This window comes from Eubalaena glacialis, chromosome 1 (assembly GCF_028564815.1).
Source record: "Eubalaena glacialis isolate mEubGla1 chromosome 1, mEubGla1.1.hap2.+ XY, whole genome shotgun sequence".
Taxonomy (NCBI): domain Eukaryota; kingdom Metazoa; phylum Chordata; class Mammalia; order Artiodactyla; family Balaenidae; genus Eubalaena; species Eubalaena glacialis.
The window spans coordinates 170,705,175-170,730,793 of NC_083716.1; the positions used below are offsets into that span (position 1 = coordinate 170,705,175).

At 37.6% G+C, this 25,619-nt stretch overlaps 1 protein-coding gene and 1 non-coding gene across 2 annotated transcripts in view; both read right to left on the reverse strand.

Annotated features, from left to right (window-relative positions):
- KCNH7 (potassium voltage-gated channel subfamily H member 7) overlaps positions 1–25,619 on the reverse strand; it is a 441,344-nt gene that overhangs the window by 148,850 nt on the left and 266,875 nt on the right. The window lies entirely within an intron of this gene.
- LOC133079348 (U11 spliceosomal RNA) lies at positions 21,355–21,488 on the reverse strand. Its single transcript, XR_009698167.1, has one exon. It is a non-coding gene; the product is annotated as a U11 spliceosomal RNA (small nuclear RNA).

Genomic DNA, 25,619 nt, shown 5'->3' on the forward strand with positions numbered 1-25,619 from the left:
TGCCAGTGCAAAATCCTTTAGGTGGAAGCATGGCTGTGAGCTCAAGGAACAGTATGGAAGCCAGCGTGGCGGTTGTGGCGTAGGACGGGCTTGGACAGTAGGTAAAGTTAAAGGGGAAGTAGGGAGCCACACCTTGTAGATTGTGGGGAAAGGATCAAGGGTAGGAGGTTGAAGCTGGCTTCCCATTGCCTTCTGACCTGAAGCTGGTTGGGAACTGTAATTTTAAAAGTGAGACGGTTTGTGTAACAGAAAGTAACCAGAAGGCTTTATTATCTGGGAGTGACCTAATAAGGGAAGGATCTGCCAGACACCATCCAAAGTCAGTGGGGAATTACTCTGGGGAATAAAGTTTAACGGGACGATGAAAAATAGAAGTAAGCTGCATTTTGTTCATAGTCCGAGCTTTGCACTGTTCAGTAGAACTCATATGGGTGTAAAGCTCTTAGAACAGTACCTGGCATGGAGCAAAATTCAATAATGTGAGCTATTACTTTTGCCTCTTGTTGGAGGGTCTCCAGAGGGGCAAGTTAACTCTCCAGTCTATGTAATTTCCTCCAAGCTTTTACCATTCTTGAAACCACAAGCTACACTGTTTGCTTGTATTTCTGGGCACCAAGTGGACAAGTGAAGATTATTCTTCTCTGAGCTGATAGGTTTAGTGAATGCCTCAGAGTTTTAAATTCCTTTCTTTCTAGTAGATTGGGGGGGGAGCTCTTTGAAGATTAAAAAAATACCATTGGAGACCTGTCCTAGAAGTAAAACTAAACATAGCAACCTTGGGATACAAAGGCCTTATCAAAGAGGCAGCATTGTTTTTTAAATTGAAGAGCCTATTAGAAAAGCAAAAAAGGACTGTTATACCTCTTAGAAGGAGAAAGCTACCCAGTCACAAATGACTTAAGATATAGCCAAGTGGAGGCACAAGAGAGAAACAAGCCAAATTTGTACTTGACTTCTCAGTATGTAATGTTTCCTTTTATTTCATTTTTTCAGAACCTCTTCCATCTTCCTCTGCTCTCTCCAAGCCTCCAAGATGAAATATTATGAACCTCTTCCTATCAATGAGATACATCATTAGATATATTAATTTCTCATAGAACTATTGATGACATAGTGGATTACCACTTTCTGGATAATTTTTTTAAGGGGAGTAGTGAAAAACAACAATTATCACAAGATGAGCTCTAATGTGGCCTCTATATAGAAGAAATATTTTGGTTGTGTGGATAAGACCTTTCAGATATCCCTCAGTTCACACCGTATAAGTCATTGCTTGCTGATATCAATATCACTTTTGGACAATTTTTGACCTAAAGAACAGGAGAGGACCATCATGGAATCCTGGAACAAGACTCAACCCCAATGTGACTATACACGGAGATAAGGCCTACAAGGAGGTAATTAAGGTTAAATGAGGACATAAGGGTGGGGCCCTAATCCAATAGGACTAGCGTTCTTATAAGAAGAAGAAAAGATATCAGGAGTCTGCACACACAGAAGAAAGGCCATGTGAGGACCCAGTGAGAAGGCAGCCATCTGCAAGCCAAGAAGAGAGTTCCTACCAGAAACTAATGTTGCTAGCACCTTGACCTTGGACTTTGTGCCTCCAGAACTGTGAGAAAATAATTTTCTGTTATTTAAGCCACTCAGTCTGTGGTACTTTGTTATGGCAGCCTGAGCTAAGATGCCCTGAGGTGGAGCATGTCAGGGCAGGCAGCCAGTGTTGCTAAAACAGATTAAGCTGAGAGGAAAGTTTTAAGAGATCCAGGTCAGGGAGATAACAGAGCAGGGGAGTGGGGTGGGAGTGGAGGGTGGCTGAGGAAGCAGCGCTTTGTGGGCATTGCAATGACTTGGGCTAACAATGTGAAGCCGTTGGATGGATTGAGAAAGGGAAGTGGTGGGCTCTGGCTGCTGGAAAGACATGGACACATGAAACATTTTTTGTTAGTTTGTCAAGTAACTTGGTTTACATAGACTAGTAGTATACTAGAGCACAGAGTGTGAACTGGGAAGTGATGGACAAGGCTTGAGCCATAGGAGGTCATGTCCTGATGGCCTTCTATGTTCTTGAAATTCAGCTTTTGGTCTTGGGGATGCAGTGATTGTTTTAAGTATGAGAGTATCTTCAGAGGAAGTATTTTAGTGTACAGACTGAGGACATGGCTCTTTTAGGTCCTAGTGATGTGTTAGACAAGTAATTTCAAAAGGTAGAGGAGCTATTTGAAGAGACAGAAGGCACATTTAGAAAGACTATTAATAACTCATACAATATCATATCAACAAGAATAAATGGAATAGATAATTCCAATGAGCCCATGTAGTCTGTTTGGCCTTGTGGATTGGGTCAAACTTGACTGCTTGTGGGAGGCAAGTCTTCTAATATTCGCCCATTCTCTTACTTTACCAGTCACCTGCTTAAACCTAAAGGAGTCTAGTGAGAGCACAAGAGGAGGAACTATGTGAGCTAACAAAAACACTTTATACAAAAACATTATTAACAAAAGAACTGAGCTGCACCTCTGACAATGCATTAGGTCTAAAGAAACAAGCTTAACATAATAGTCACCAACATACATAGATTTAACAAAACAATCACCAACATGATTAAATTGAACAACTGTTAACGTATTTAGATAGTTTAGGTACTTGATGGAGTAACATGGGACTAGAAGTACCCTTTCCAAATTTCCAGGAGAGATTATATATATGCCTTTTATTTGCAAAATGAAGAGCTAGCCTAATTTACACAAGCCTGGTTGTCACGCTCACACCCTGTGTGGTAGTATTAGCACTGAAATGTCAACAGCATGAATTATTTATTTTTAATTATGTCTTATTTAAAACAATTTTAAACATTCAGAAAGTGTTGAGGCAGTGCCAGTGAGTAGTAAATTCCTTGGGTATGTAGCTCTGTGAGGTCCCTGGAATTGGACAGACATGGCTCTGCTATTATTTGCTGAGTGACCTTGGGCAGGTTACTTAATCTCTCCAAGACTTAGATTCCTCATCTGAAAAGTGAGGAAAGGAAGAGAGAGTACCCCACTTCACAGTATTGTTGGGAAGGTGAAATTAGACAATACATTGAAAGTACTTAGCATGGAGTCTGGCATGTAGAAAGTGAGCAATAAACAAGTTTTATTGTTATTAAATGGAGTAGGAAAACCACTTTCTCAACTTGAAATGGTGGTTCAATTTCCTTCAAAGGTTTGATGATGAAATTAAGTCATTCAGCTCTTAAGGAACTTCAGAGATAAATCCATCAGCTTAATCCCCTCGTCTTCAGAGGAGAAAGTACATCAAACAGCAATTTGAACAGAATGAGAGCTTAGTAGATGGAAGATTCTTTTATCTTCTAGTGTCTCCTTAACTTTGTAGTGACGAGGTCCTTAGTTTGATTCGCATATTTTTCCTGTTCCTGTGCACTGTCCTATTGCCTGTAAAAAGTATACTATATACCAGGTAACTTTTGTGATAACAGAACTCTGTCTCTTTTGGCAAGCTCCATAGTGTGAAGAATTTGGTATATAGTAGAAATGTGTGAAGCAATCTTTATTTCTGGATTTGCTCAAGAAGTACCATGATCAGTATTTGAAAGCACATTTTAGAAAGAAAGGTAATAATAATAGCTAACGTCTATTGGGTGCCAGCCACTGTTCTAATGGCTTTATGTGCCTTAATACATTTGCACCTTCACGAAAACTTGATGATGGTACCATTATCATTCCTATTTGCAGATGAAAAGTAAGCCATGCACAGTCTCTCCTTGCCCTTGATTTTGGGGCATTTCTTCCCCTTTCCATGACTGGGTAGAATACTTGGTTCCAATTCCTTCTTTATGCCAAGACCCTGAGTTCCATGATTTTTAAATCAGGTAAGTTCTAAGAGGTTTTTATCTTTTATAAGCAATGGCCTGAGAACTAAAATTCTTTCCACTTCTTTCTCTCAGTCTTGCACAGTCCTCCTGGCTTAGGCAGAATTCCCTTCTGCTACTTGGGAGGCAGGAAGGCATCATCTATTTGTCCAGGCTTGCCCAGCCCCACATTCCATTTGAATCCATCCAGTCATATACTGCCCCATGACCACTTTCCATCTCTCCTTCTTTTTATCAGCTCTGGGCTTTCTAAGAATAAAGGTGCTCCACTCTGCTCCCTCAATCCCTGTATACTATCTTTACTACTACTATTAACAACTATATAATTAAATCATGGCTACTATTTTCTGAATGTCTTCTATGTGTCTCATGTTTCTCATGAGAAAACTTTATCTCAGAGAAGTTTCTCAAGTAAGTAGTAGAACCAGGCTTTGAACTCAGACCTTTCCAGTTTTCACTCTTTCTCTTACATCAGTGTTTCCCAAACAGTGAGATGTTAATTGATGCTACTGGAAAGGGCTTTCTGTTAATGATCCAGTTTGGGAAATGTTCCCCTCTAGAAGATGCTCAATGCACATCATTGTATTAGAGGCTTTGAGAAGTTCTGTAAAAACAAGTATATATTTACTTTGTTTAATGCAGCGCTTCCCAAATCAACTTGACTCTGAAATACTATTTTAGAGAAATTTGCAATAACATCCAGCTCCTGGGAATGCCATTGGAAAATAGTGCATTGGGTTAGCTCCCTCCCTGCTTTAAAGACATCCTTCTGAGAGGGAGGAAAGTAAATATCATAGGTCACCTAGATGCTTAAGTGACAGGGAACAAGGGGCTGAAGCAGGATGGGAAAGAGAATGGCAAAGGCCAGTGTTACCTATGCAATACATTTTGCTTGGTCTTGGTCCTGATCTAAGCTCTCAGAAATCCAACTAAAATAGCATTGGCATATTTGATCACATATTTTGCAGCAATGGTTTTCCCATAAGCTAGAAGGTTACCACTAAATGAAATAGGATAGAGCACTTCACAGACTAGGTCCAGTTCATACTATTTGACAGAGATCAGGTTTTAGCGCACAGAAGCCCTCATTCAATAATCCATTACTATTCTGCATCAGATATTGCATGAGAAAACTCTGACATCTGCAAGGAAATATTTTCACTCTGTTTCCTCAGGAAGTCTTTCCTCTTCATTTTCAAAATGTGAACATATGTGAACTTACAATTATTTGTTGACTCTCACTCCTTTCCACTGACACTTCCTCTGTTAACATTAATGCTCAGGTGTTAGGTTCTCATCATACTTGTAAACTTGATTTTTGAAAAACGCAAGTTTAATTGTCTTTCTAGACTTGATAAACCACTAAGAAATTATTTGGGAATTGAAATAAGGAAGAAAAACTCTTACACCTTGTCTGACTCATAAATTAGACTGTCTCTGTAGATGTACTATTATGATTACCCACTTCCTAGCCCTGGTTCCCATTTAAGTTTTGAGATTTTTGGATTGAACTAGTGTATTGGGACATACAAGTGTTAGAACAAGCTGAGGCTGATTTACAGGCAAACCAAGTCTACGTTTGTAATCAGGAACTTTTGGGGCATGTTTATGACAATTTTTTAATGCTTTGTGGTTTTTACACCAAGTAAATGTTTGTTATTTGGTTCAAAATTTTTTTCATAAGACATACTCATGTTACCAAGCCTCTGATATACCTCAAGCAAGTCCATCCCACCAAACAGCCATTTACCCAGTAAAACTGCATTAACACTGAACCAACTGGACTGACTCAACATAAGAGCAAATCTGCACATCACCCTGGTATGTACACACTACTGTCAAGGTCAAACACAAGTAGAATCCTGAGGCCAGGCACCGCCATGCGGATGTCGTTGCTGACGAAGGCTGTGCACGGCCATATGCCTGGTGTGCTGTGTGCGCGGTGTATTCTTGGTTGTTGGTTTGCTCTCACTGTGTTTGCACAGAACTTGACGGGGTTAAAATTAGGCTCTGTAGGCCTGTCTGGGACTAAAGTGATAGAAGCAGAAAAAGGTGAAATTGAAGATTTTCCTCTAGGTAACTTAACCCTCCTCTCTTTTCACAAAATTTCCTATCCTGTTTGACCATTATAACTTGGGATTTTCATTTTTCTCTTTTAAATGCCTAGGCCAGTTTTACAAAATAGCAGGAGGAGCAGAAAGGATGTCCTGTCCAGGAAACTAGTGAAAGCAGGGCTTTTTCTCCCATTGGCAGCGTTAGTGGGGAACTCCTGGGCTTTGACACCAGGCTTTGGGGCATGTGGCTACTACAGATGTTCTCTATTCCCGAAGGCTGCCAGAGGCATGGACCTGCAGCAGACGCCTTATGGAGGGATTGCTTTGCAGTGGTTCATCTTGCCCCGCATATATTTTTCCAGAAACAGTTGCACAGCTACACAGAGAGATGTTCTATTTAAAATTCACCCAGACCACACTTCTTGTTGCTTTTGCGTTTTACCCATACCAGGATTCACGACCAAGCCTAGTGCCTTTTCAAGGTAGCAGAGTAGTGACTGCCACGGTCCAGCTACACACTGAGACCATAGAGAAAGATGTGGGGTGGGATGATCTGATTGATGCACACAGCAACATGTTAATCTGAGGGGCAAGATGTACTTTCTGTATCCATGAGAGAATGTATAGTGTAATGGTTAAGCATAAAGCCTCTGCATCAGATTGTCAGGGGCTAATTCCTGGATCTGCCACTTGGCAGTATTTGATATTAGAATAAGTTACTTAAATGCTGTGAGACTCAGATTTTTCCTATCTGTAAAATCAGGATGATGATGTTATCCATTTCATGGAGTTATTGTGAGGATGAAATGAGCCAACATCTGCAAAAGTTTAAAACCTTGCCTTGTATATTGAAAGAAGTGTCTCTTATCATAAAGAGATGATCAAAGCATAATTTTGAGTTCTGTAGCCAATAAGATGGACCAATCATATTTTGAAGTTGGGGAGAGGGGACAAAATGTGCTTGTAATATACCCATTTCCCTTGTGAGCATCTAACTGCCCATGCACGCTCCGTATTTTCAGTCCTATTGGCCTCTAACTTTATAATTCCCTCCCCAGACCTTGCCTGTGATGTGCCCTTAGCCCTAAACTTCTCCTGTCTTATCTTTTATGAAAATTTACCAGTCCATATATTTAACCAAAGGTCTTCCCTAAGCACTTGCTGACAGAGATACATGGGGCTTAATTTTCAGATAAATCTCAGCTCTGGTATTTGAAATTTTTTGCAGATAAACCCTTTGCTCTTTGGTTTTACCCATGACTAGAAATATGCTGGACATGAGCACTGAGAGGAGGCTGAGGTCTGTGAAGCCAGCCACGTGCTCCTGCCTTGCACCTCCAATGGGTTTTATTATTATTTTTTAATTAATGAAAATATGTAATATTAATAGTTATTATTTACTAGTGCAGATGGCTGACATTTTTCCCTAGTTTCCTCACTTTATGGAAGAGTTAGAAAAGAACATTTCTAAAACCAGAGGACAAAAGGGGTTAATGTTACTTTAAAATTACATTCTCTCTCTCTATAAATATATATTAAAATACCAAGTTTTTTCTCTGGATGCAAAGATGTTCATTCTTTTAAAAATGTCTAAAAAGAAAGAAAAAAAAAGTCCCCTTTCCTCCCCTCAAGTCAACTTTTGTGCTCCAGAAAATCTTCTATTCCATAAGTCTGATCGTAAAAACTTCAAGTATTAAAGTAATTTGTACATGTAGAGAGAAAAATGACCTTTTCAAAATATACAGGGGCAGCTGCCAAATTGATACATTATATATTGTGGTTCTGTTTCTTGAAATAATTTTGTTATTTTTACATCTAACAAAGGAAAAAATTAAAAAGAGGGTAAGAAACGATTCCAGTGGGGTGATTTTAACATGCAAAATGCCCCTGGGGTTTCTTCTTTGCCTGCTTTCTCCCTCCTTACCCTGCCCACCCACCCCCGCCAACACACACACACACACACACACACACACATTCTGTAAAACTTGAAAATAGAAAGCAAAAACCCTCAACTTGTAAATCATGTGATTAAAGTTGATTACTTATAAATATGAACTTTGGATCTGATTTCTGATTACTGTTAAATTTGATTTCTTACTACCTATTGTTAAATAAACTGTGTGAGACAGGAAAAAAAAAAAAGCCGGGGTTAATTCCATCAGCTGAAGGTTAAGCCTTTAGCTTCTCTAAATAGGAACCTCCATCTGAATGTCAATGACTCTTTCTTTTTGCCTGATGACTTTGAAGCTGATCAGTGATTCTGTATGTCAACATGTTACCTCTCTTAGTTAATCTAAAGCTACTTGATAGGAACTTCCTGGAGATAAAGTCCTATATCAGAGAAGTTTCTCTAAAGATGGAAATTTCAGGCACTATGGTGAGCCAATGGTAGAGATGTTTTGATGGCAATGGAGACTTTTATCACCCCTCAAATGGTAAAGAACTGAAAAAAAATATTAGATTGAACACACTGGTGAGATTTCAGTAGACATTATAAAACCACTAGCAAGGTTGATCTATCATGTATTACATTTGAGAAGAAAGAGATTCAGACTTTTAAGATGAAAAGAATTTATTTCTTAGATTCCTTTCCTTTATTGTCATTGTAAATTTCTAGGGACAAAGAAAACAGATGATATTATTACGATTAATGCTAACAAGAACAGGAAAGGAATCAACATTGAGTCATCTAGTAACATCACTGGAAAGCACAGTAAGAAGGTCCTATTCCAAAATTTTAATTGACAAGAAGAGATTGGATTGATGCCATTAATGTTCTTTAAAATGCTGCTCCTTCTAAGAACTGCACCTGAGAAACAATCATGTATTTCAAAGTGTCTTCGTGTGGATTTTATGGAAAGCTTCCCAGAGAGGTGACAACAAGTTGATTCTTAACTGAGAATGCGTTAAGTATTTCCAAACTCATCTCAGAAGTCATGGTGATAGGGAATGCTTGGCAAAATATACAGACAGTGAATGGTATTTGAGAGCCCAGTTGGAGGGAGAAAAATTGAACAATGGCATATGCTGCTCCTAAGCCACATCCTCTCTAACAAGGCATTGAGATTGGGGTGTAAGCAGTGTTGGTGCTTCTGCTGGATTTCTTCAGTTTCCCTTCCAGGCTCACTCTGCATCCTTCTTTTCCTGCTCAGAATGAAGAGAAGATGCTGAAAGGACTCCGTTATCCTCTGAATTCCAGTTGGGTTTTACCCAGTGGGGATTTCCGGTAGGAAATCGAAGGAAGGGAAGAAAGTGATGGAGTATTTATTCCCTACTGTCTAGTCCTACTGGGTTACAGAGGGTTGGATGCATCTATCACTAAATTTCAGTTTCTGGCAGCCCTCATATAGCCCCGTCTCAGGGTTCCAGTAATTATCACTCCCTCTGCTTGCCTCTTCAAATGGCTCTCCACTGTTACTCAGCCTGGAACACTGCACCATTCCTTATTGCGCTTTTATATGTTATTCTTTTTTTTTTTTATAAATTTTATTTATTTGTGTATATATGTATGTATGTATGTATGTATTGGCTGTGTCGTGTCTTCCTTGCTGCGCGCGGGCTTTCTCTAGTTGCGGCGAGCGGGGGCTACTCTTCGTTGTGGTGCGCAGGCTTCTCATTGCGGTGGCTTCTTTTGTTGCGGAGCACGCGCTCTAGGCACGCAGGCTTCAGTAGTTGTGGCGCGCGGGCTCAGTAGTTGTGGCTCGTGGGTTCTAGAGCGCAGGCTCAGTAGTTGTGGTGCACGGGCTTAGTTGATCCGCGGCATGTGGGATCTTCCCAGACCAGGGCTCGAACCCATGTCTCCTGCATTGGCAGGCGGATTCTTAACCACTGCGCCATCAGGGAAGCCCTTATACGTTATTCTTTTATTAACTCTTCAAATTACTCGATTTGAGCATTCAAAAAATATTTGACTATTGATTCATACAAGATAAAAATACTACAAAACAAGGGAAGTAAGTGGAAACTTGGTAAGCAGACATTCCATATCTAAGGGATAAAGATGTAGCAAAGTACTGGGACAATGAGAATAAGTCATATATGTTAAACAAGACAAAGAGAACCCAAAAAATTAGACCAGATAATAGTAATAAGGCAGCACATTTGTCCCCATATAGATTGGCAGAAATCGTAACCATGACAAAATGTGGGTGTCAGGTATTTGGATATGATAAATGACTTTTTGAGATAAAATTCCTTTAGAATTTCAAGGAGGATGAAATGTAATAGATTTAGCTCTGAGCAGTGGTCAGAAGAGTGGCAATTATTAAGTGGTAATAGCATGATCAAATTCAACATTTTAATACAAGTGAGGGGATCCGAAAATATCCATTGGAAGGAGGGTGCCTAATGATAGAAAAGAAAACAAAGAAACAGCCCAAACTGACAGAATATTTAAAACATTTTCTAAAAATTACTCATTAATATCCCAGGGGAAACCTTTAAGTCATTTAAAAGCACCACAATGTATTTTGAAGAAAGTAACTTGGCCACAAGTCCTGCATGATTAAGTGGTAAAACTACACACTTGAATGAAGAAAAAAAAAATTAAGACTTTTTTCCGAAGTGAAGAAATTGTGAAAAAGAATCAGGGAACCTAGTAAGAGTCAAATGTCAAGGGTAAAAAATTAAGCAAAAAATAATTTGAGGGACACTTGCAAATAATTTCTAAGCAATTAATTAAGTTATTGGATGATTAAAAACCCAAAGGCAATGAACTGGGGAACAAATTTGATCCCTGAAGTTCTACTCACTGTAGAAAAGGAAACTCAGCTAAGAATTCTATTAGACATGGAGTAGTTCCAGAACCACATTATATAAGTAGAATGCATTAAATGTGTTGTACAAAAACAATATAAATAAATCACCTCCCATGATCAATATTTAAAGTACTCAAGGTGTGGTGCTGGCGCCCAAAGTATGTAATTTATTATTTTGATGATCAATATGCTGGTCGGTGTGATTCCCATGATAAGCATTTTAAGAGAGATCAACAAATTAGAGCTCTTCCATACCAGGCAAGGTGTTGGCAATGGTAATAAATTGTAGAATACTGTAACCCTGTTGAGAATAATGTGTTGGTGGAATGGTAACATTTTTCTGTAAGGCAAAATCTGGTCTATTTGATCTACTGTAGATTTTTGAGTTTAAATAAAAACCAAGCAGAACCAAAATGAAAAGATAAATAAAACGAAGGAAAAGAAGAGAAACTGTTAGCTGGCTACTCTGAACCTAGCATTGTGGTAAGAATTTTAACACACCCATTAAATACTGACAGTGCTCCAGAGGTGGGACTTACTGTCTCCATCTTCTAGAGGGAAACAGACTGAAAGGGTTCCATAACTACATCACTAAACTGGCTGAGGTCGAGTCACCATGAAGAAGGAGAATCCAGACCCTTGCCCAGGTTTGGCTGGTTCTAAGTACCCTGTTTATTTAAGTAATTCATTTAGACTTTAAAAAAAATTTTAACAGATATTTACCAGAGATTTTAGAAGATTTTAAAAATGGAATGACAGTCTCATTTGAACAGTGTTTTGCAAAGATAAGGAGCTGATTCAAAAATAAGAAAGAAAAAAGGAGAGAAATAATCAGGCATTTCTATGCCTAGGACTTGTTAACAGTGTTTGGTAGGTAGAATTCTAAGATGGTCCCCAAGATTTTCTGTGTCTGGTATACACATCCTGCATAATTCTAGCCACAGTGAATATGATGGGTTTAACTCTCACAATTCACTTACATCATATGGCACAGTTGACTTTAAGAAAGAGAGCTTATCCAGGGGAACCTAACGTAATCATTTGGGACATTTGAAGGCAGACATTTTTCTCTGGATGGTCACAGGAGGGGAAGTCTTTGCTGGTCTGGAAGAAAGCAAACACCCTATTTTGAACAGCTGAGATCAGGAGCCCCTAGAAGCTGAATGTGGCACCAAACTGAGAGTTAACAGGAAAGCAGGGACACAGACCTACAACCACAGAAAATGAATTCTGCCATCAACCAGCACACCTGAAGAAGACCTGAGCTCAGGTGAGAACCACAGCCGGGGATGATAGCTTGATTTCAACCTGGTAAGACCCTGAGCAGAGAACCCAGCCACACCGTGCCCAGACTTCTGACCTCCAGAACCATGAGCTAATATATGGGCATTGTTTTTAGCTGCTAATTTGTAGTATTTTATCAGGCATCTGAAAGAAACTCATACACAGCAAAAATTACTTCTGGAACTTGTCTTATCTGACATTTTTACAAAAGTTCAGTAAAATCACAGGGAGCTTGTGCATGTAGTAGAATTTTGACCTATGGGGAATACACTGAATAGAGATTTAGTTATGTTGACTGTGTGGAATGGCAGAAAAAAGTTTCAGTGTGGGTTTGAAGGCAAGGCATTTTAGGAAGAATTAATCCAGATGATATTTGCAAGATGATGGATTGGTCTCAACCAGCAATTATGATTCATTAGAAAGCTACAGTGAGCATTTTCATTGCTGCCCATAGACATAGGCTCAGCATGTACCTGTTGAGTAGACCAACAACATTTCTGAGCATCCTTAGGAAAGGTATTGGAAACTCACTAGAAACAAAAGGTCTGTAAAAATTATAGGGTTAATCCATTCCCAGGATAATATAAAGAGTTACCCTTCTTAACTAGACATCAGGAAGTGCATAAGGGATAGACAAGTTCCCCAGATATGCAATTAAAATGAGCGACATGCCAAACTTTCTTAGGAAGTATACATCTTACAGATATACCCCTTATCTGGAAAATTAAAGATGAAGGGCCTATTCTCAAGATTTATAAAAATAGATAAACAGAAGGACTGCATATTAGGTGTATTGGAAAGAATCTGTGAGTCCAGTTAGTGGGGAAATGCTGCTTCTTTTCTTTCCAGATGTTTCCTTTCATGTCCAGGAAGCTAGATTAGCATAACACTCCCGACCCCTCTCCATCCCTTTGGTCACCTTGCCCTTGGGAAGGTAGTGTGATTTATCTGGTTGGCAGAATTGGGACAGTATGTTGGGAATGTTTGACTCAGCTCTTCTTTTTACCTCTTAAGAATAAGCCTGCGCAAAGGGAGCACATTTTCTTCTCTCATGTCTCTAACTGGGTAGATAAGGCTGTTGTATTCTGGGGTTTAATATTAGGAAGTCTAAACCTCCCAAAAATATAACCAGCAAATGCCATTTGAGACATTTTTTGAGTAGTAAAGGTGAAGTTTTGTTCCAGGAATTGCACGCTTTTATCATATTTTCCCACTAGTTTAATGTTTGGTGTGTGGTAGGGAAGGAGGTGCTATTTATTGGGTCTCCTCAAAGGTCTTCATTAGAACAAGACAGTTCCTCCTAATGTTACAAAAAGGAATTCTTAAAATTGAAACTAAAACAAAGCATAGTTTTATTCATAATTATTAGTATATTTAAGAAATTTGTTACTTCAAGATGTACAGGATGAAATTACAAAGGACATCGAGAAGGGTTTAATGAATCTAATTATTATACATTTAAAAGGATTGATCCCCTTATTTCTGAGATGACATAACTGGGTTATTATATCATTTTGTATAGTATCCTTGGTATGTTTTAATTCATTTGCTCATTATTTATGCAATAATCTAAACCCTTGTGGCCTTTTTTAACATTTGAAAAAATTTCCAGCATTGGAAAGATTCCTTATGTCAACATATAAAGACTAAAAATCACCTTTAAGCCTCAACATGGAAGATTGGCAATCCTCGTTCTCTTGAGTATTTTTCTTTATTCACTACCACTTTACAACTTGGGTTTTTAATTACTAAATTCTTGGTACAGAATGTGAATTTTACATGTCATAATTATTCTAGGAGTTGTTATGAGCACTATGGAACCAATGGAAAAGTATGACAAAGAGTAATTAACCTTTTAAATACAAATCTTCCTAACAAGACAAAAGAAGTGACAAAAGAAGGTCTAAAATGAAGACCCTGACTAACTGGCCATGTTAGACACCTCATTCTCGTAGTTCCCTGGACCCATCAGTGAGAAAGATACATGTTGCCTTCATCTAAAAAACACAATTTAAGAATTGTAGCTTTTCTCTTCTCTTTGCAGGAATCTAGGGAGTCAAGGGCAATGTATCAGACAATCCCAAAGGGCTCCAATTACCTTTTTATCTGAATCTCCTCAGCACTTTTAAAAGGATTCTGTACTTTATTATTCCAGTGTACACTGATAGTCTATTTCACAGGATTCTCTTGTGTTATTCCTGTATAAATTAACTTCCTAATTTGAGTATAAAATGAAATTATGCCACTCTTGGCTTGTTTATGTTTATTAAAACCACATAACCCTTCTGCACAAAGGTTTTGATTCAAGTTTAATGAATAAATAAACTTCCAATAGTAGGTTCTACCAGAAACTGCATGGCTATAACTCATAGTAGGGTTGGATCTGAAGTAACTACGTTAGTTGCATTTGCTGACACACCCCAGGTGTACTTCTTTATAAAGTTTAGAGAATATTGGGTTATCAGTGACTTAGGGATCCTAACTTCAAGAAACAAGTCACTTCATCCTTGGCATAGCTACAGAGATAGTTCAAAATCATTATTACAAAAAGCAGTAAAAGTAAGATGTAGTTTACTCCATACCTTTTTGTGTCATTTTGGAAGGATACAACTAGAATGAACTTATGCGTGAACACTGAGGGAAATGAGTGAGGATTACATAGAGAGGTATAAAATAAAACCACACTTGTGTTCTTATCAGAATTCAGCACATGTGAATATTTCTATGACAAGTGTCTCTAGCTAGTCACACTCTTCTTAAACTTTACATATTTGGCTACTTTACTGTGAAGAAATGAGCTATGGAATTCTTCGTCATGACATACCTCACTGGGAGTGTATTAGTTTCCTATTGCTGCTACAACAAATTATTACAAGCTTAGTAAGTTAAAACAATATGAATTAATTATTTTACAGTTCTGGAGGTCAGAAATCCAAAATGGGTTGGCAGGGCTGCATTCTGGAGGCTCTAGGGATGAATACATTTGTTTTTCACAGCTTCTAGAGGTCACCTGCATTCCTTGGTTCATAACCCCTTCCTCCATTTTCAAGCAATTAATGTCACATCTTCTAATCGTCTTCATACTCTCTTCCTTCCCTCTGCTTCTGGGGTCACATCACCTTCACTGACTGTGACATTCCTGCCCCAATTTTATAAAGACCCTTGTGATTACATTGGGCCCACATGGAAAATCCAGAAGAATCTGCCCATCTCAAGATCCTTAATCTAATCATATCTGCAGAGTCCCTTTTGCAATGTAAAGTAATATATTCACAGGTTCTGGGGTTTAGGGCATAGACCTCTTTCCAGGGCCATCATTCAGTGTACCATAGGGGATATACTTTATTTAGGTATGTATTTGTCTACAACACTTCTAGAAAAAGAAGACTTCATATGAATCTGAGAAGCCAAAAGCTTCCGGTAAAACATTTCATACATGCATCCACATGACTCCATGTAAAAGATTTATTATGTGAAAGTTGCCCAAACATCTAGCAGTCAGTGGGAAATCCAGAATTGTCAAATGAGAGGAACTTGGTTAGAAGGTGAGGACTAGGAAACTTACTTCAGAGCTGTGTTTTCATAGCAAGCTTGATGTTTCTACATGGCTCTTACGTGTATTTGGAGGAAGATTGAGATCAGGGGCTAATGAAACTATTGGAGTCAAATTCTTCCCTTCCTCTCCTCCATCAAGCCAAACCTCTTGGCTCTATCACTGTTAGTGTTTGAATATCCTGCTTAAAGGAGCAGAGAAGAAGTGATAAGACAGACAGCTTGGTCCCACTGTGTGAAATTTACTTGGGGTTAATACCAATTTAATAACTCACTCTCTGACATTTTATTTTAATCTTTATGTCAGTTCAATGTTAGCATGCTAATACCTCAGTTTCATTCAATTTCTCAGTATATATGGTTGATATTCTTTACCCAAATTCTGTCTTCAGATATTCACATATGTTTGGAACTTACTTAGTCTTTGATTAGAATTTTACATGACATAATGAAATAAAGGTTCTCTTCATGACACGCTGAACATAATACAGGCACCCAAAGTCCTTAACTAAACTTGATTATTTATGGAGCCTGATAATATTATGGGGATTTTAGGTTTTTGGTTTTTCTAGTTTTTGTGGTCCTATATATTGGTTTTATAGGAATTTTATCTGCATGTAGATGAGCAGACTCATGGTTTCTATAAGGGTTTAGAGTTAATAAAGCACATGCCATATGATCATAAAATATTCTGATCTGTTTGAGGAAAAAGTTCCATATATTTTAAGATACCATTTTTTCTGGTTTTCTTGTTTATAGAATCCTATGTGTGAGATACTTTTTAAAATAAGAATGTTCATTGGAGTGTTTTATATACTAGCTCAAATTGTAAAAAAAAAAAAAAAAAAAAAAAAATTTAAAATAGAACTCTGGGTATATTTTACATATGTTTTTATAAATGAGAATACAATGTGGTTATAAGGAGGAATGAGGCAATGAGGCATATTTCTATGTATTGTTGTAAAACTATATCCCTATGATATAGTGAAGAGTTAAAAAAATTAGCTTGAAAACTAAGCATTTATGATTCCATAAATTTTTGCTAAAAATGTATACATGTAATTATGCATGCTTAGAATAGAAATCTGGAAGGAAACACACTTATACATCAAACTGTTACTAATTAAAACTAACATATTGAATACTTATTTTATTCCAGACTCTGTTATAAATGTTCTGCATGTATCATTTTATGTAGTTCCACAGCAAGCCTATGAATTATTATCATTTTGATTTTGTAGATGAAACTGAATCACAGAGAGATGAAATAACTTGCCAAAGACACTTGATTATCTAACACTATCTTTGGGATGTGAATATTCAAATGACTCTTACCTCTACTTTTTTTACAGTCCATGCTGGAATTCTCAATAATGAGTGTGTATTACTTTTATAATTATAAAAAAGAAGAAAGGTATTTTTCATTTGGGGAAAAAAAAGATCCCCACAAAAGAGGAAATCAGTGGGAAACACCTGGTTGCAATTTACCAGCTATGATACATTTTTTAAAATGCAAGAAAACTGATACTTGAAAACCTGTCTTACTGAGTCTTCAAAATACATTATTTTTCAAATAAATTCAGTTTAGATCCCCAAATCCCCATGCAAATAATTGAATAAAAATTCAATATGTTTTGTCTTCACATGCTAGTTCCATCTTTTCCTAAAAATGTTTACAGTAAGCTTCAAAACATGAAATAATGTCTTCATTTTAAAGTTAGTTTATAGAATTTTAAAAACACATAGCATCAATACAATGAAATCACTAAAGGATTTAAAAAATCATGATGGTTTTAGTTAAATTGTGTTAATGGATTTATAGAATGAAACAAAGGACAATCACGTTTGGAAAATCATGCAGTAGATAGTGTTCTGGTAGCTATTGCTATGTAGCAAACCACCCCAACAAAAAATAATTTATTATTATTTTGCATTGTTCTGTAGGTTAATTTCTGAGCTGAATTGTTCAAGCTTAGTTTCCTTCATGTTTCAGTTAGATTTCGGTTGTCGTTGCAGTCATCTGAAGGCTGGACTGGACTGGCTATCCAAGATGGTGCACTTTACATGGCTGGCAGTTGAAGCTGGCTGATGGTTGGGAGCTTAAGTAGAGCTATTGACTGGAATGCTTACATGGACCCTCAAGTGGCTTGGGCTTCTCAGAGAATGGTGCCTTCGTTTCTAGAGGAAGCATCCCAAGAATCAGTGTTCAGTTGTGAGCTTTACAAGAGGCAGAAAGGGGAAGCTGCCAGGCCAATGAAAGGCTAAGCCTGGAACTAGGATAGCATTATTTCTTTCATGTTCTATTGGTCAAAGAGGCCACAGGGTCCACCTATATTTAAAGGAGTAGAGAAACAGGCTCTCTCTTTTGATAGGACAGTGGCAAGAGATGAGAGATAGGGGAGATATTGGTGCAGCTGTCTTTGGAAAATGCAACCTGCTGCAGTCGCTTAAAAAGCAACCTTTGCCTAGTCTTTGCAAAATATATCTGATATAAAAAAGTTATTATGTCATTGACAAGGAAAGGTTAAATTCCTGGATATATGAGCTTGGTTACCACAGGCTATCTCTTCCCAACTGATAGTGATTATTATAAATAAAGCTGACTATGCCTCTTTACATTTCTGACTGTTTATTTTTCTGTCTCAGTTTTTTTTTTTCTTTTGATCACTGGTGATTGGGAAATGGAGTATGCAGAGTGGGAAAAAAGGTTGGCAGTAAAGAGTGAATCCGCAGAGGGGATATTTCTGGTCAAACCATGAGAAGTCTGTGGATAATTGCTGTTGACCTACAAAGTTAATGATCAAAAGAGGGAAGATCATTCTTTCTATATAACTGCGACAATATCATTCATCTTTGTACCTCATAATTTATAAAGACCTTTCATGTATATTTCTTGTTTTGAGCCTGCATCAAACTCATTTTATGGATCAGTAACCTGAGTGATAAGTAAGTTAAGTGATGCCCTTAAAGTCACATAGCTAGTAATGGAGAGTGAAACAGGTCTTCTGTCTTCAGGACCCTTTCCTTTGTATAACAGTACCTTTATAGACTTTTACTGCCAAAACTGTTTGAAAAGCAGGTAAGAAACAAGAATGAGAAGTGGGTAAGAGTGAAGACAGATGTGATTTTGGGCAAATAACTTTATTTTTTTAACCTAGAAAAGAAAAATGCCTTCCATGTATAAATGTTGGGAAGAGTAAGTATGAAAGTGTAATAAAGTCAAAGAGTGTGTTTGATAGATGTCATCTCATACTCCTATTACAGCAATTATCATTAGTATTATATTAAAGAGACAATTTGGTACAGTAGATAAAGCATGGAGTCAGACAGATCTAGTTTTTATTTTTCAATGTAATCAGTAAAAATTTCTACATTTTTTAAGGCAGAAAGCCACTTCGTGAGAATAATTTTCTGACATTAAAATTACCTGGGAAACTATTGTTGAACTTTGTCCATATATATTAGTCACATTTGGAAGACTACACTGTGGATAAAGCAAGTTTCCAAATCTCAGTAGCCTACTCAAAAAATGCCTTAGTTTTTGCTCCTACTAATATAGACTAAGGTAGCTGTGGGTTGTCATTGGCTCTGTTCCTAGATCCTTCTTTATTCCAAGATCCAGGATAAAGGGGCTGTCACTATTTGGGGCACATTGTTCTCATGGCAGAGGAAAATTCAATGACTGAACCACACAATGGCTTTTAAAACTTTTGTTCAAATGTGATATATATCACTTACACTCATATTTCATTAGCCTAAAACATATGGTTAAGCTCAACATCAATGTGACAAGCATACTTAATTCTTCTACAGGAAGATGATTAAATAATTAGACACAATAAAACAGTCTATTTTAATCCAAGATAGGAATCATGTGACTGCTAAACTTAATGTTCCTGGAGGCAAAAAAAACATTTGAAATATTTTTAAGTACTCATTTCTCAGTGCCTAGCACACAACTTCATATACTGTACGTGCTCATTAAATATTAATAGGTGAATGCATGATATAGGCAAAGGTTAACATGTAGCAAACCCTTACACTGTGACCCTTTATCTCTCCATGCTCCAAATTGAAGAAGCAATGATTAAAATTTAAATTTCTGTTGTTAGCCTAGATGCGTATTCAAATATACTCAGAAAATGAATAAAACACCCTTTATATAACTGCAATCATAATGAAGGAGAGCAAGTTATTACATGCAATTAGGTGAAGTTAGAGTAGTTCGTTCATTCATTCGGCAAACAGGTTATTAGACCTTTCTATGTGCCAGGCACTGACACAAAGATGTATTTAAAGATGAGTAAGGACTTCTCTGGTGGCGCAGTGGTTAAGAATCCGCCTGCCAATGCAGGGGACACAGGTTTGAACCCTGGTCCGGGAAGATCCCACATGCCGCGGAGCAATTAAGCCCGTGTACAACAACTACTGAGCTTGCACCCTAGAGCCCACACGCCGCAACTACTGAGCCCGCGCGCCTAGAGCCCGTGCTCTGCAACAAGAGAAGCCACTGCAATGAGAGGCCCGCGCACCGCAATGAAGAGTAGCCCGGCTTGCTGCAGCTAGAGAAAGCCCGCGCGAAGCAACAAAGACCAAACGGAGCCCCCCCAAAAAAAATTTAATAAAAAAAAAATGAGTAAGACTCAGGTACAGCCCTTGCCCTTAATGAGTTGTAGTGACACCTTAGCAGGTTCATAGTAAGTTTGATGGTGAAAAGTTTTGCAGATTAATTTGTTTTGATTTTAAATTCCCAAACTAGAGTGGGGGAGATATGTCTGTGTGGGGAAATATAATTATTTTAATAAATCCATTTTCTTTGAATAATAGTCCACCTAATCTAAAGAATATGGTAATTTATTTCGAATGTCCTTAAAAATAGGAGGAAACATTGCATAGAGAGATGTCTAGAAGATTCCTCAAATCATGAGCAAAATTATCTTTATATTATGGGAAGCAACTATTTAAAAGTGTATGCATTGTACAGAGTATTAGATTTCACCCTTCAAACTCTGCATCATCTTGTGAAAAGAATTTTAAATTATTTTGATAAGACATATATATGTGCAGAAAAAATAACACGGAGTGCTTTAATTGACACTTTCTTCTGCAAAGACACCATATTGAAGAACTTTGCACTTCCTTTTTTTTTAACATAACAAGACATATCTCAGCTACATACCCAAGAGATATCTAGAGACTAATGAGGGTGTAGGGTGAATACTGGTGGAAACAAAAGGAACATTTCCAAACCTAACTTAAGCATTAAGAGCCAGAGAATTTAAGGAACTAGATTCCAGAGTAATAGACAATTTCTAAAGAACTCAGTTACAAGACCACATTTAAAGAGCTCTATATTAAAGAATCCTAATGAATCATCTGAAGAAAAATCAATGTGAAGAGTCAGCTGTGAATTGAATATAAGTTGATAAATAAAATTACATCTTCCAAGATCTCTTCCTAATTAACAACCTGTTACAGAAAACAGGTGGGTTTTTTGATATTCAAATAGCTTCATAAGTTATTAAAAATTACAAAAGACATATTAATTCCCTAGCAAAACAGTTTTACATTAAAAAGCATTCTGAAAATTGGCTTATTGCCTTAACTGTGGGATCTGTTTCTGTGGTTAATTAACATGACATTTGATTCTTTTTTTTTTTTTGTCATCAAAAAATTTATTGCTAGAGCTCTAGAAACTAAACCCAGCTTCAGTTTCGCAGAACCTCTAGAAACATCAAACTTACAAAATGTGTGACAACACGCGTGTTCGGAAAAACTCTACATTACCATTCTAGCTGACTGGAACACAACACTCTGTCTTTCCAGACTAAAAAGCAGGGGCGCCAGGACCAACGATCACCAGCTGCCCAGATACCAAAAAATTATGCTTCCGAGATCTCTTGATGTTGATTCCAGACGAAGAGCAAACGACCTGCCTTACATGTGCCACTCTCGACAGAAGCCCTTTTTGACATTTGATTTTTACTGATAAAAAATAACACACACAGGGCTTCCCTGGTGGCGCAGTGGTTGAGAATCTGCCTGCCAATGCAGGGGACGCGGGTTCGAGCCCTGGTCCGGGAAGATCCCACATGCCGCGGAGCAGCTGGGCCCGTGAGCCACAACTACTGAGCCTGCGCGTCTGGAGCCTGTGCTCCGCAACAAGAGAGGCCGCGATAATGAGAGGCCCGCGCACCGCGATGAAGGGTGGCCCCCGCTTGCCACAACTAGAGAAAGCCCTTGCACAGAAACGAAGACCCAACACAGCCAAAAATAAATAAATAAGTAAATAAAAAAATAATAATAACACACACAATGCTTTTTAATATTATTATAATTTGAGGTTATTAAGTTCATATAGATGTCATTTTAGGGACATTCATAAGAAGTGCCTTTAAAATATATGTTTTTTCCCCTCATATACTACAGAATAATTTTGGAAATAAATATAAAGAAGAGTCAAAATTAAGTTATTCATCCTCCTGCATGCCCATAGCCAAGTGAGGACTGTGATGGGGGCAGTGATCACAGGGGCACTTCTAGTGTACGTGCCACCCAGGTTCTCTGCTCCACAGCAGCTGCGCTGCGACTGATTTTTCCCCTCGCAGTACTTGAGCTGGGTTTTACTCTTTCCAGTTGGTTCTCCCATCTCTCTACCAATATGGCAGTGCTCTTGATCTGAGTCACTTGCCTACATTCTGTGACATTTTTGCAAAGGCTCTAACTCTCTCCTTCCTTCTGCCTCTCTGTCCACCTCCTCCAGAACTACAGTGAAACCCAGTTCAAGTGACAATCAGAAGAATCCCACTTTCTCCCTCAAGTTGCAATTACCCCTTGCAGCATAACGCACTAGGTATTCCACCTACTATGGGCTATGGTACGAATGTATGCTTTGAGTCCAAAATCAAAAATCTGAAAAAAAAAAAAAAACCCGTGTCAAACTGTATTAATTAGAGAGTAAACTGATCAGAAATTGCAATGTGGAAGGTATGGTGAAAAATAAAATATGCCTTTTTAAAAATTTTACTCAAACTTGAGTACCATTTTATGTGCCCCACTTTTATGTGTCCTACTCAAATCTGGTGTTTTTAAAAAAATAAAGTTCACTTTGAAATTCTTATATCCAAAGCTCTGTTAAAGGAACCATTTTTATAGATGTTGTGAGGTTTTGTGGGTTATTTTAGATAAATTTTAGTCTGTACACAGCCTAAAATAAATAAGTGAAAGAAGTAAATAGTGTTGGGGTAGGAAATTTACAAATGAGAATAAAAATAGTTATGCAGAGATGCATTTTGGGGGAATTCATACCCAACCCTAAACTTTTTCTTTTTGCTTTGATCCACTAAAGGGAGGTGCAAGGGAATAAGAATAAAGTGTGTCAAGTTCTGATATAAACCTAAAATACAAAATAAAGTCTTTTCTTAAAAGAGTTGTACCAGTGTAAAACAATAAATAGATGGTCTACAGGTGGGAAAGGCATAAAAACCTTTTGATGTTAAATGGTTTAGAAGTCATGGAACGATAGCATTTTAGAACTCATCAGATTTAGGCTCTTCAGTTAACAGATGAGGAATCTGAGCCAGAACATTGAAGGAACGAGACTCCAGAGTAATGAACAATTTTTAAAGAACTCAATTATAAGACCACACTTAAAGAGTTCCATATTAAAGAATCCTAATGAACCGTTTGTAGAAAAATCAATGTGAGTCAGCTGTGATTAGTAATGGCAGAATTAGTAATAAAGGTGATGAATTATGCCAGAAGCTGCATAAAATGTTCTTAATATTTACCATTAATCCCAGTACCAATATTGTTATTTGCAAAGATATTGTATTTTAGAATGTTTAAAAGCAAGGATATAAAAAACAAAAGCTAATCTCTCTCTTAGTTTACCATTTCTATGACTTCACACTCCACTATGAAGAAACCCATAACCATTATTTCCAAGTTGTCCAACTGTTTCTTTTGTGTCATTGCCACTGTCAGTCTTTGGTGTAACTATTTTAAAATCGAAGCTTCATTGAATGCACCATGCATGAAAACAAATGGGACCAATGAAATGATGATGATATTTATATTGATGGGGTGAGGTAGCCCTCCAAAATGTGACTGCATAGACTGTATAGCTGAGTTATGGTTGTTTCTATGTGGACAATGGCAGGCAAAGGGTGTGGGTGTGTAACTGAAGTACATTTGTCTCAGTGATATTTAATAGATGGAGTTCTGAATTATGTGAACACAATTTATAATGTAGAGCTGTATCACAGAAATGTATTGGTTAACGAAACAGGATAGAACTTGTTCTCATCTTTAACAATGGACACCCACTGTGGGCATTAGTTACAGCTTTCTAAAATATTGACTTTCTGACATATAAACTTGACCTATATGTTTGTCTGGGAGGAAGTTGATTCTCTTTGGGGGTAACTTCCAAAAAATGGTGAGGATGCCAAGTATAAGAATAATCCTTGTGTGGCAAGTAGGCAGAACATTGTGTTCCCCAAGTGCAGTAAAGTCAATGCCAAATTTCATTGCCACAAAATTTATGAATCAGGGAAACAGGTTTTCCTCTGTGTTTGGAAGTTTACATTTCTGAAGCATTTCTCTGCCATTTCAACGTTTCCTATGAATGTATCTGGTCTTAGAGGTACCTGTGCTGGAAAGTTTTTTTCACTTCCCTGCAAGTAACTACCTTGTAACTACCACATCAGAACAGGAACAAAAGTAGCATGCCATTCTGGCCTCCAGGAGAATTCAGGGCAGAGCAGAAGCCCTAGGTCCAAAGGGAAGGCTGTTCCCACTTAGCCAGGCTGGGAATACCTGGGAATCATCATATAGCTGGGAGACCAGCAACCAGGATTAAAAAGGGGACAGAGGGACAGAAGAGAATATGTCCCCCATAAACAGTGACGCCCAAGCTCTGACTGTTTAACCTTTGTGTATAAAAGGATACCTGCAATATTCGAGGTTAGAAGTGTTATGCCTTTGAATTAGTCAAGTACGAAAAACTTGTGTTTTTCATATGAACACATAGTTTTAATGTCTATATCATACTTCCAATACTGAAACTGAAGGATAAAACAGATAAAACTAGCTTGATTTCCTGAGCTGTTTGTTCTAAATAGAAATTTTATTTTACAAGTAGTTGTGATTTAAACATATTGCAGAGTTACAGAAAATTAAAGGGGTTGTAATCAGACTTCTTAAAAGGTGACTCTTCAGGCAATGGCTCATTCTCTGATTCACCCTTCTTGAAATAACTAAGTATGAGGCCTTTTTTCCAAAATGAGAGTTTCTGCAAAGACGTCTGCTGTTAAAACAGAATGATTCTTATATAAAACCAAGGTAATCGGCCAGCTTCATACTTAAAATATAGAATTGGAATAACATTTCTCTTTTTTTTTACAATTTGGAAATATCATTTCCACTGACTATTGAATTTTATAGGCTCAAACGTTTTTGCTCAGTAGGAGATTTCTCTCAGATCAGTAATTTTTAGTTACATTCTACCCAGACCATCCTTATGCATCTAATTTATATTAAAACCCATGACATATAATAGGTATGCTTCCCTCTTCTTTTTCCTTTAAGCAATTTCCTTTCCTTTCCTTTTATTTATTTATATTTTTGCTGTAGCTGTTGCTTTTGCTGTGAAGTAGTAGCTGCCGTTGCTGAAAAAAACAGCATCTCATTTTCTTTAAAACAATTTTAACAATTTTAAGTGAAAATGAAAACTTTGCCTTTGCATTGCGATTACAAAATTTTCATTAAAATGTATTATTGATTCACAATGTGGGTAATTTTATTAAAATATTGCTCAGGTATAATTAAAGAGTTAGGTAATTGAGACAGGCTTTAGTTGTAAGGGTGTGGGTTTCATAGTGTAACAGACAGCCCCTTCGGCATGTAATATGCTGCTGCATGAACACTGAGCCTATCTCTTACTGGAGCGTGGGTGTCCTGGGTAGCGTTCTGAACTGGCTCAGCCGTGGCGCTGGGGTGATTCTGTGCTGCTGTGCGAAGGCAAAGTATCAAGTGGTGGATATTTCTGCTGTTAGCTACTCAGAGAAGAGAGGCCCGCCCTTAGCTCAGATGTCAGAA